Genomic DNA, 11762 nt, shown 5'->3' with positions numbered 1-11762 from the left:
GCATTATTTTCAATATTCCTACTTCATATTTAAGGCAACTGCCAGATTCAAAATAACATACATTAACTCATTCGTCTTTTACAACAACACATTCTTAGTTTAACCCATCTGCCCCTGAGGCATACGGTCCAACAGACAGGATTAATATGAGCACCTACAGCTGTCCATTCTTCTGCTGGTACTTCTTCCCTATTGCCTGGTAGTCTGGGGCTTTCCTTCAATGACACCTGGCAACGAGTCACATCCAGTACTTAGGAATATAATCCCCAGTTAATATTTTGTTCCTATGTAAATATAATTTGCCTAGGGCACCTGGGTGGCTCAGTTGGTTAGGCATCTGCCTTTGGCTCAGGTCATGATCTCAGGGTCCTGGGATGGAGTCCCGCATCAGGCTCCCTGCTCTGAAGGGGAGCCTGCTTCTCCCTCTCCCTCTGTTGCTCCTCCTGCTTGTTCTCTCTCTCTCTGTCAAATAAATAAATAAAATCTTAAAAAAAAAGAATAAAATTTGCCTTTGTTATTGAGGTTTTCATTATAAACGTACAACACAGGGCTTTGTTTCTAGGAACATGTACCCACTATGGATGTGATACCTGTGTTTTTCAACTTGCAAAGGAAGTTACTTAGTGACTGATACCTAGTATGACAAGGGTAATACTTTTGAAAAATAGTGATTCCTCCACCACTCTCAATACATACACACACACACACACACACACACACACACACACACACACACACTCAATTTAAGCATGTCATCTTTCTCATGTCAGCCTGAAGCCTTGGGGCTCTGGAAGGTTATACTGAGGAGAGAGGGCATCTTAGCATTGTTACAGCAGAAAACAAAAGAGAACTATCTGCTTCTGACATTGAAAATATGATTTTATGTCAGGACAATGGGCTGGAAAATTCAGCTTTATCAAGAATAGAACTTGAAAAATACAGATTATGGTGTCTTCTATGAAAGACAAAGCTGCTTCTTATTAAGGCTAGGGATCGCACTTGCTACCCTAGAAGAGAAAGAACCTATGAGAGCAGAAAGCCTAAAATTCACCCCCTCTGGGATCAGGGGGTATAAGGAGAGGTGGGTGGTGACATATGTGAGCCCTCATCTCCCTTCTGATTTTTGGTCCTAGCACAGGAGAGGTGTCAGATAAATTACAGGACACTCCAAGAGTGAAAGTAACATTTGACCTATGGTATAGCCACTTTGAGTTCTGGTATGGTGTGGATGGGACCAGAAGTTCCTGTGCACTCCTAAGGAGGAAGTAGACAGAAGTGAGTTGAGAGGCAATAGGCCTGGCTAGCAAAAAGATAACCCACTGCAGAGATTACAAGAGTGATGTCATAGGCCATGCACTGGATGGAGGGTGTGAAAGATCTGGAGAGGTCCAGAAGAATGTCTGCAGGAGCTGCAAGATGGAGTCTAGGTCAGCTGAGGACCACAAGTCAGGCTTGACATAGCTCAGAGAGACCAAACCACAATCTACATAGCTGCAGATACCAGCCAAACACCCAAAGATAGAAAAGTTCATTGAAAACTGTCATGAAGGCAGGAGACGCCCAATCCCCACTCCCTTCCCCATACGTGCAGAAAGCATCCCAGAAAGGAACTGAGAAAGACACATATCTGAGTAACTGAGAATTTTATATAAATAAGCGAGTGTACAAAACCTAAAGGAACTATTTATACCATTGCATCAGACTACATATACTGGAGTTGACTCATTTTGTGTTCTCCTACTGCCCAGGGGACAGGGAGGCAGGAGAACACCGCTTTCTTAAAATTAAGTGAACAAACTCTATTTCTTCTGGAATATAGCTTGAGGAGATCTAAACTCTTCCTAACTAGTATATAGAAAAATTCCATTTTAATTAACACTATTTCCAATATAACAGTATCATTTCCATGACCCATAACAATAGTTCTTTGCTGCTCTAATTAATACAACAGTAAACTTAAAAATAGCATCCTTTCACATGCTGACACATGATAATTATGGTTTATCTTTCCTTCTACCACATCTCAGCCCAGAAAGCTAAAAGCTCTCTTCTTTTTGAATTTCCAGCACTCAGGGCAATACCTGACATTCAGTTGGCACTCAAACTTCTACTCTCATTACCAAAAGTGGTAACGAATAAACATTCAATGATGAATAAAAACATGACCATGACCACTTTCTACTTTCCAGTGTTGTGGTTATATTGTACACAACCTAAGTTATTGTTGTCATTTCAGTTTTCTCAAATACCAGGTTGACATTCTAATAAAGAGATTTCCCAGAAAGGGAAAGGCAGAAACCCAGAAAGACAGCTATCGGAAAGAGAGCAGGGAGATTAACCACCCTGTGAAGAGGACAAGATTAACGACAACAGGGAAATAAGGAAGTCTGCAATCCAAATGACATAAGCAGCTTAACAGGGCAGATTCCCAGAAAATTTGTCAGGTGACCAAGAAAGGAAGGGAAAAGGGGCAAAGCACCTAAGGCTGAAAAGATGCTCAACACCACTAATAATCAGGGAAATGCAAATCAAAACTACAATGAGATCCATCCCCTCACACCCGTCAAAATGACTAAAATCAAAAACACAAAAAAGAACAAGTGTGGGCGAGGATGTGGAAAAAAAAAAAAGAACCCTCAAGCACTGCTGGTGGGAAAGCAAACTGGTACAGCCATCGTGGAAGATAGCATGGAGCTTCTTCAAAAACTTAAAAAGAGAATTACCATATGATCCAGTAATCACACTACAGGGTATTAACGCAAAGAATACAAAAACACTGACTCAAAAAGATATATACACCCCTATGTTTATTGCCATATTATTTACAATAGCCAAAATATGGAAGCAACCCACGTGTCCATCCATAGACGAATGGATAACAAAGATGTGGTATATATATACAATAAAGTTTACTCAACCCTAAAAGAGAAGGAAATTGATCCTCGGTATAGGGACTACTTAGTGGTGGGCCTCGCAGATTTGATCTTTTCTCCTTCTGGATCTGAGGCCTCTACAACAACCATGTTAAGCCACATCTTGGGGGAGGCCAAGAAGCATCCAAGCTTGATCCCGCTATGCATATTTATTGAAGGAGGAGGTACTGGAGTTGTACTGTATGTCTTGCACCTGACCCTGTCCAATCCAGATGTCAGCTGAGGTAGAAAGAATAACCCAGGACCTTGGAACAAACTGGGTCCCAATGGTCAATACAAGATCTACTCAGTGAATGGGGATTTCAGCAAACTGAAGAAAGAAGGTTCAGACTTCTAAACGGAATGTTTCACTACAAAGCTGCTTAGAATGAAGGTCTTCCAGAAGACATCTGCATAGCGTTCCACTTATCCAGGACTTATTTCCCCTTTGAATGCACAAAATCGTGTTGGTATATTGTGTTGGGGGTTTACACTGATTAATAACTATCTGAAACTTGAAAAAAAAGAATGAAATCTTGCCATTTGCAACAATATGAATGGATCTAAAGGGTATAACGCTAAGTGAATTAAGTGAGTCAGAGAAAGACAAATACTGTATGATCTCACTCATATATGAAATTTAAGAAGCAGAACAAATGAACAAAGGAAAAAGACAAAAAGCAGAGTCTTGAGTATAGAGAACAAAATGGTGGTTACCAGCAGGGAGGTGGGTGGGGGGATGGGTGAAATAGGTGATGGGAATTAAGGAGTACACTTGTAATGATGAGCTCTGAGTAATGTATAGAACCATCAAATCATTATATTGTACACCTGAAACTAATAAAACACTGTATGTTAATTATACCAGGATTAAATAAATAAAGTAAGGCTTCTCACCCTAAAAGAAAACAAAAAAATTAAAAAAACACCTTCAGCTAGGATCCAGGATGGGGACAAATCAAGCACACCAAATAATCTGTCACATTAATGTGAAAATCGACCTGCACTTTCAAAGTTGAGTAGAACTACAAACTATGAATATGCAGTCCCTTTATGTTCATTTACATCTGCTTGGGTTAATTTTTCAGTGATTTTTTGTTGTTGTTTTGGGTTTTTTTCTTACACCTCATTCGGCATCCTCTGTCTCAATAAATGTTCTAGATTCACTGACTGTCCAAATAAAGAATATGCTTAAGGTATATGAACAGGTCACTCGTAACAACAACAGTGTGCTTTTTATAGTGGGAAACATTTAGAAATTCTGAGCACAGGAAGTATAGAGTATCTTTTAGTAATAAGTTTTACATCCTCAACATTGGCTTTATAATTATTCATGATTAGAATTCAGATTTTTCCCCTAATATTAAGAAATATTTAATATTTTAAGCTGAATTAACTTAGCTGAAGCAGACAACTTCTCTAAAGCCATCAAACAGTCCTTCAAATTATGTTCATAATGAAGCCATGATGCAACTATGGACAGGGCTGAAAAACATGCACTCTGGAAAAGTTTCAAGAACATAACCAAGAACCTGCAACGGCTGGGGTTGGCCAGTTAAGAGAGCAATGGTGTTTCCATAACAAAGAGAACTGAAATAAATGCAGGCGCATGATTGCCATCACTGGGAAGGGTGGAAGGGACAGAGAGACGGCCAGCAACACTGGGTGAACAGGACCCCATTGCTAAGTAGTCCAACTCATTACATCAGTAGTAAGTATTACCAACCCCAACTTGGTTCAAACAAAATAAACACAAGCAAAATCCAGACAACAGTTTGGATAACCATGGAGACTCCTACTACAAAAACATGAGAAAGAACAACGCTGGATCTCCAAACAGGCCCTCAGCGCTCAAGATAGTGTACAATGACATAGCCACTATACTCATAATTGTCACAGAATTCTCAAGACTTGCCACCAAAGCGAAGAAACGAACAATTCTTGACTGAGAGCTATAACTGTTTATGTGAGCACATTAAGGGATCAAAGCTGCCTGGTTCATCACAGCTTGTCATTAAAAACAAAAACACCCCAAAACAGCCCTCCTCTTAATCGTGTTTAACTTATAAAAGGCAGTGAATTAAATGATGAGCCTTCATTCCAAAATAAGCCTGTAGTTTATATCAGAAGAGATTATCCTCCTCCCTCTTTGTAATAAATGAAGGTGGTAACACCTCATCTTTGTTTGCCCCTCTATTGAGTCCTGGTAGCTGATACCATCCAAACACATCAAGAGGCAACTATGATTAGCACATGTCACCACTCAGTTACAGGACAGGGGAAGATTTCTTTAAATGCCAGCATATTTCTATGCAAGACAAATGACACCTAGACAATTTTACTTGAAAACTCAAGGCATTACTCCTAGGAGAGAAGTATTCGGAGCTCTGTTAATAGTTCCCCCACACAAGTGAATACCATATTGAGATAATAGTGCTCTGTCCTGAAGGTACATGGAATCTGCTACTTAACACCTAATACTTTAGATGTGCTGTGACCTCTAGATAAAATTTCTTTTTGCAGGAAATAAAGGCTTTAAAATAACAGAAGTCAAATTTGAGGTACTGTAGACAGTTTGCCTTTTCGGTTTTGCTCGGTTTCTTTTTTGTCTGAATGACATCCAAACCTCTTCCTTTTTTTAGCAAATCACCCATTATTTGGGTCTTCATGGCAGGCGAGACCCTACCTCACAATATAAAAATGGACATTTCCTACACTGGTCTTTGGCAGTCATATGTCCTAGGGTTAGCTCATCATGTCCCATTTCAGATTCTAAATTTGGGGTGAGTGACATAAAGACCCAGAGGTCAGAGAGATTGTTCATGGCATGAGCAGGGGTGACTGCAAAGGGAATCAGCCACACAGTCCAGCAGCAGCACCAAACCCAGATTCCACTGGCAACAAGACAAGACTTTGACTGTGGTTCCTCGCTCTTTTGAGTTGGGTTTCCAGCCATCTTCCAATTACTTTCTATTTTGCCTAAATCAGAGTACTGTAGCCTGACCCACACAATGGGAGAAGTGTTTTCACAGGAGTGGTAAGAAATGAGTTAACCTTATGAACAAGCATTTACCTTGTATAAGGAGGAAGTTAACTGTTAGTAAATATAATCGGAGAACTCACTCTTTTCTGTCTCAGCTAAACATTTTTTTTAGTTTCCTTTTTTATTAACATATAATGTATTATTTGTTTCAGGGCTACAGGTCTGTGATTCATCAGTCTTACACAATTCACAGCACTCACCATAGCACATACGATCCCCACAATGTCCATCACCCAGCCACCCCATCCCTCCTACCCCCCACCCCTCCAGCAACCCTCAGTTTGTTTCCTGAGATTAAGAGGCTCTTATGGTTTGTCTCCCTCTCTGGTTTCATCTTGTTTCATTTTTCCCTCCCTTCCCCTATGATCCTCTGTCTTGTTTCTCAAATTCCTCCTATCAGTGAGATCATATGATACTTGTCTTTCTCTGATTGACTTATTTCGTTTAGCATAATACCCTCTAGTTCCAGCCATGTCATTGCAAATGGCAAGATTTCATTTTTTGATGGCTGCATAATATTCCATTGTGTATGTATACCACATCTTCTTTATCCATTCATCTGTTGATGGACATCTAGTCTCTTTCCACAGTTTGGCTATTGTTCAGCTAAACATTTTTGTGTCTTGTTTTTATTTTCTCAATACTAACATGTTAGGAAGAAAATATTCAGTTAAAATCTCTTACTTCATGAAGCCAATCTATGATGATAATCCAAACAGCATTCATCTCTGGGGTAGGTAACAACTGGGAGGGGGCACACAAGTGTGCTAGACAGTGTTCTCTACCTTGATTTAGGTGATGATAATAGAAACAGGTTTTTTGTAAAACTTTAGAAATATGCATGTATTGGGGCACCTGGGTGGCTCAGTTGGCTAAGTGTCCACCTTTGGCTTGGGTCATGATCCCAGGGTCCTGGGATGGAGGCCCACTTTGGGTTACCCGCTTAGTGGGGAGTCTGCTTCTCCCTCTGCCCTTCCCCCTGCTTATGCTCTCTCTCTCTTAAATAAATAAAATCTTAAAAAAAAAAAAGGATTTGTGCATGTGACTTCATGTGAATTTATCTAAATGATACAGGTACATAAACACAAAGATAAATGTATGGCCCACAAGGTGTGCTGATGAAGGTATCATCATACTGATGATAAAGCAAACAAAGAATATCCTCAAAATATGCTTTTGTACATATTATCTCCTTTGATCTTGGACTTCCCTGGCATTTTATTCTGACAACAGAAGAATTATCACTGGACACATTTCAATGCCCAGTGATTTTCCTCAGTGCCTCCCGAAAAAGGACATGTCTAGCTCTGGTGTCATTTCTCTTCACACCTTCAACATGTGAATCAAAAATCTCTGCTGGTTTCCAAGTGAGAAAGCCGACGTCCTGCATTCCTACCTCACTATATCATAATTCCCAAACTCAGAGGCTGACTTTGTCCTTCTTCAAGCCGTGCCTCCATTTTCTATCTGGTTCAAGAGATGATGATGATGATGATAATTAACTATGTGCTAGTCAATGATGCAGGCATTTTATAAGGCCAAGTACCTAATCCCCTCACTCTATTTATGAGGACCAAGACACAGGGAAGTTAAATTACTTCCTTGACGTTAAAATGCTAACATGGTACAACTGGGTCACCTGTATCTCCCAGTTCATGCCACTTACTAAATCTAAAATCCAGGTTATTCTCAGCTTTGTTCTTTCTTTCATTTTCCCTGGTGAGGAAATAATGACATAAATTTCTCCTTAAGGACATCCATTTGCCATTTCAAATTTTGCACATGTGCACACACACCTACTCAAGGCAAGACAAATAATGCCAAACAGAAGAAGGAATACATCAACCTGGAATGTGCATATATTACTACTCTGTATTCCATCAAGATAAGAACCAAAAATATTTTATTTACCATGAAAATGTCTATGGCCACCCAGTTACAAAAGTCCATCTTACAAATCTAAGAAGTATTCACTATGACCAAACCATTGGATGACTGTCCCCTCCTTCAAAACACCATCATGGCTCCTCTCTCCAGACTTCTGAGAGTGGTAATGTTCACAACAGGTCAATATCACTTCTCAAATAGTTCTACTAGATGCTTCTGTCTGTTCCAGAATCCAATCAACAGGCCCAGAAAGACACTAGTGACTCAATTTCCTCTTCCTGTGCCCTTGCCCGACCACTCCCTGCCCCCAAATCAACCCTCACTTGTTCCAAGAGGCAAAGGTAAGTCATATCAGCAAGAAACTACAGCATCTACGATTTGATACTTAGCCCTGTGTCAACACGACGTCAACAGCTTGGAGGGGTGGGATGAATGAAAACAAAGAATTTTACAAAGCAATTATGAAGACAGAAAGATAAAAAGACCAAGAGAGGCCCAGGAGAATGGCTAGCTGCATTTGAGAATATGCTTGAAATGATTCCCTAGAATTTGCCTGTGTAATAGTTTCCACCAGTCTGGATCTTGGGAAATAAGTTTTCCATACAGACCTAAAAACAGCCTTTGTGGGGAAGGTAAGAAGTTTTTCACAATAACTGTGCCTCATCAAATACGGCATTTGCATTAAAATTTGTATTTCATATAGTAATTTTGTTTTCTTAGGACTGTGGCATCTCCCCCATTTGCAAGTACAAGTGGAATGAGGTATTTGGGAAAAGCACAATAAATAGTGACTAAAGGAACCCCTCTCAACAAATGCTCACTATATTTATATTTCAGTAATTATACTTCATAAATCAATGTAGTAAACTCCAAATTCAGAACAAAGTTGGTCTTATCCTACAATCGATTTCCTTCCATTTCTCCTCCAAGAGAATGAAAGAAGGGTAATTCATGAACTAGATTAAGAGCCTGGAATGCAAGTAGTGGGAATATGCCTCAGTTCTGCTAGTCTAATGAGGACTTTTCTATTGTTCTGTGTATAATAGAAGCATGCTGATAATTTCAAGGGAAAAGTTCACTGAACTTTGTGCCTGTTCCAAATACTTTTTTCCCCATTTCCCTCCACTCGTTAACATGCATGCAAAATTCTATGCAAATTGAGCCCAGGCTTGCTGGAACCTTTGGCACAGCCTCAGCAACAAGACAGAAACTGGCACTGGCCCTGGAGCACACTGTAGGTATCAAGTCACATATGGTGGGGAGAAGAAAGCATCCATCTCACCAGGAAACAGAGAAAGGTGAACAAGGATCAAGAGATCTTCACTTCCACTTCAGTCAAAAAAGACTTACTTGTAGTTTCACTGTATTTTTTTTTTATCATTTTACTACCTCATTTTATATCAACAAAAAGAAAAAATTCCATATATGGAATCTTTCTTCAGGTGAAAAAGGAATTCCATTACTGCTGAATCCTGACAAAGGCATTATGAGAAAAAAACTACAGACCAGTGTTCCTCATGAACATAGGGAAAAAACCAACAAGTATTAGGAAATTAAGTCCAGCGACACATAAAAAGGTTAACATGGCACAACCAAGTGGAGTTTATCTCAGGAATTTAAGACTGGCTCAACATTCAAATATCAATGTAATTCACCATGTTAACAGACTACAGAAGAATACACTTTTTGTACATCTATTAAGATAAGGTTTAACCAAGTTCAACATCCACTGATAATAAAAACTAGTCAGTGATAAAGAACAGACTACATTGGATAGAAACACTAAAGTCTAGCTGGTAAATTCAGTCTCACAGGAGTACAGATTAACAATTACAAATGCACTAAGAAAAATGAGTAAATGTGTGTAGTTAAAAAGACCCAAGTTTCTCACTGTGAAAGATAAGAGCTACAATTAAAGGGTGAATACTAGAGCTAACTTTGTGGTGCTAGACTGGAGTCAAAGTTGTTCATGTTTCTTTTCATAAATACAGAGAGGGAAACATAAAAACACAGGTAAGTTTGCACAATGGATTAGTGTATATACATACATTTCCAAGTTCTACCCACTCCGAGAGCCTAGGAGCAGTGACACTCCAGTGGCAAGGAGCGCACGCAGCACCCAGATCCTGTTTTCTATATCCCATCGTCCAGTAAAAAGGAAACAAGGATCCTTGGGGGAAATGGCTGAGTCAGGGAAAATACACGAGCAACATGAAGCCTCTTGTGATACCAAAGAAGTTGTTTCCAACAACAAAAGCAGATAGAAGCATTTCAAAGAGACAGAGGAGTCAATCTGAAAGAGTGCTCAATGTCTAAAGCTGAAATAACTTGAGCAAATAAGAGTATGTTGTTATAATGCAAAGAATAAAATAAATATCCAGGAGTCCATATGATATGGACTTCCTTACATAGGAATTCCAATCAATATAGAAGGAACAAGAGAAAAAGTTGCTATTCAAACACCACAGTAATCATTTCTAGGGGAAGATCCATGAATGAATGCTATAATTAGTGGGCAAGTTAAGGACCAACAGGCTATTGAATAATCTCAGGACCATTCTTTTGGGCATGCAACCTGAGCAGTTGTGCAGTCTTCCATGCTCAGAAGGGCTCACAGTTGGTTTCTTCTCTGCTGCTTCCATCTTGAAATTTTCTAATAATTTTGAACATGGGGCACCACACTTTGTTTTGGGCCTTACAAATTATGTTGTTGATTTTGAAATCATCTAAAATCTCTCCCATAAAATATATATTAATTACGTACTGATTTTAACATATACCCATAAATTCTGAACTTAATTCGGCTTTCCTTTGAGTGTGGCTGATCTTAGTGATTCACTTCTAACAGATAGAATATAGAATTAGAAAAAAATAGTAACTTTACTGTGGAGAATCCTAGAAGACACTACCCTAACCAAGTGATTTAAATTAACATCACCTGTAATTAGACATGTTGTTGTCAGGTACCTCCTGGTACCATGCAATGAGAAGGTACTTCACCTCTGTGATATCCTTCTCAAAAATCTAAAGCCTTAGCCTAATCATGAGAAAACATAAAAAAAAAAAAAAAAAAAAAAACTAAACTGAAAGACATTCTCAAAGTATCTGGCCACTATTCCTTACAATTGTCAAGGGTGTAAAAAACAACACTTAGGAACTATCACAGTTTGGTAGACACCAGTTCTTCCCAACTAAATGTAATGTGGTGTCCTGGATGGGGTCCTGGAAGAGAAAATGGACAACAGTGGGAAAACTGAAAATCCAAGTAAGTTCTGCAGCTTAGTTATTGCTATTGTCCCAATCCATTCCAAATTTTTGATATTTGTACCACAGTTATATATGATGTTAACATTACAGAAAGTATGGTGAAGTATATACAAGAACTCAATTCTTCAGTCTAAAAAATATTTCCAAATAAAAAGGTTTTACAAAGTAAAAATGGAAAAAAATTATATGGGGTTCTATTTGGCCTGCTCCATAAATGGCCTATCATATAAAAAGAGAACTTCTAAGACAAAATAACCAGGCCTTTATGTTAAATTTTGTTTTTTAGAATGTTAGTTCCTAAGGCAAGGAAAATAGCAGTCTATGCTGTATAAAGCAGATTGAGAAGAGGAAAGGATTTCCAGTAAGTTCAGAGTTCAATGGTTATCAATGATTTAATAAAAATGAGTGATTTGCATAGATAAGTCAGCTTTCATTAATGAAGTGAGAGTTTAATAGTACATGAACATGGTCACTGCAGCATTATTTACAAAAACTTACAACAATCCAAGATATAGAAACTATGTGTCTGTCAGATAAACGGATAAAGAAGATATGGTAAATATACAATGGAACATTATTCAGCGATAAGAAAGGAAATCCTGCCATTTGCAAAAACATGGATGGACCTTGAGGGCATTATGCTCAGTGAAATA

The 11762-nt window shown here is 38.8% G+C and overlaps 1 pseudogene; it reads left to right on the top strand.

Annotated features, from left to right (window-relative positions):
- Positions 1-3021: 3021 nt before the first annotated feature.
- LOC114198239 (cytochrome c oxidase subunit FA4 pseudogene) lies at positions 3022-3270 on the top strand (annotated as a pseudogene).
- Positions 3271-11762: the final 8492 nt, after the last annotated feature.

Source organism: Eumetopias jubatus, unplaced genomic scaffold (assembly GCF_037043125.1).
Source record: "Eumetopias jubatus isolate StellerSeaLion01/CBP00866 unplaced genomic scaffold, mEumJub1_p1.0 scaffold_5, whole genome shotgun sequence".
Classification (NCBI taxonomy): domain Eukaryota; kingdom Metazoa; phylum Chordata; class Mammalia; order Carnivora; family Otariidae; genus Eumetopias; species Eumetopias jubatus.
This window is presented reverse-complemented; position numbering and strand designations above follow the sequence as displayed.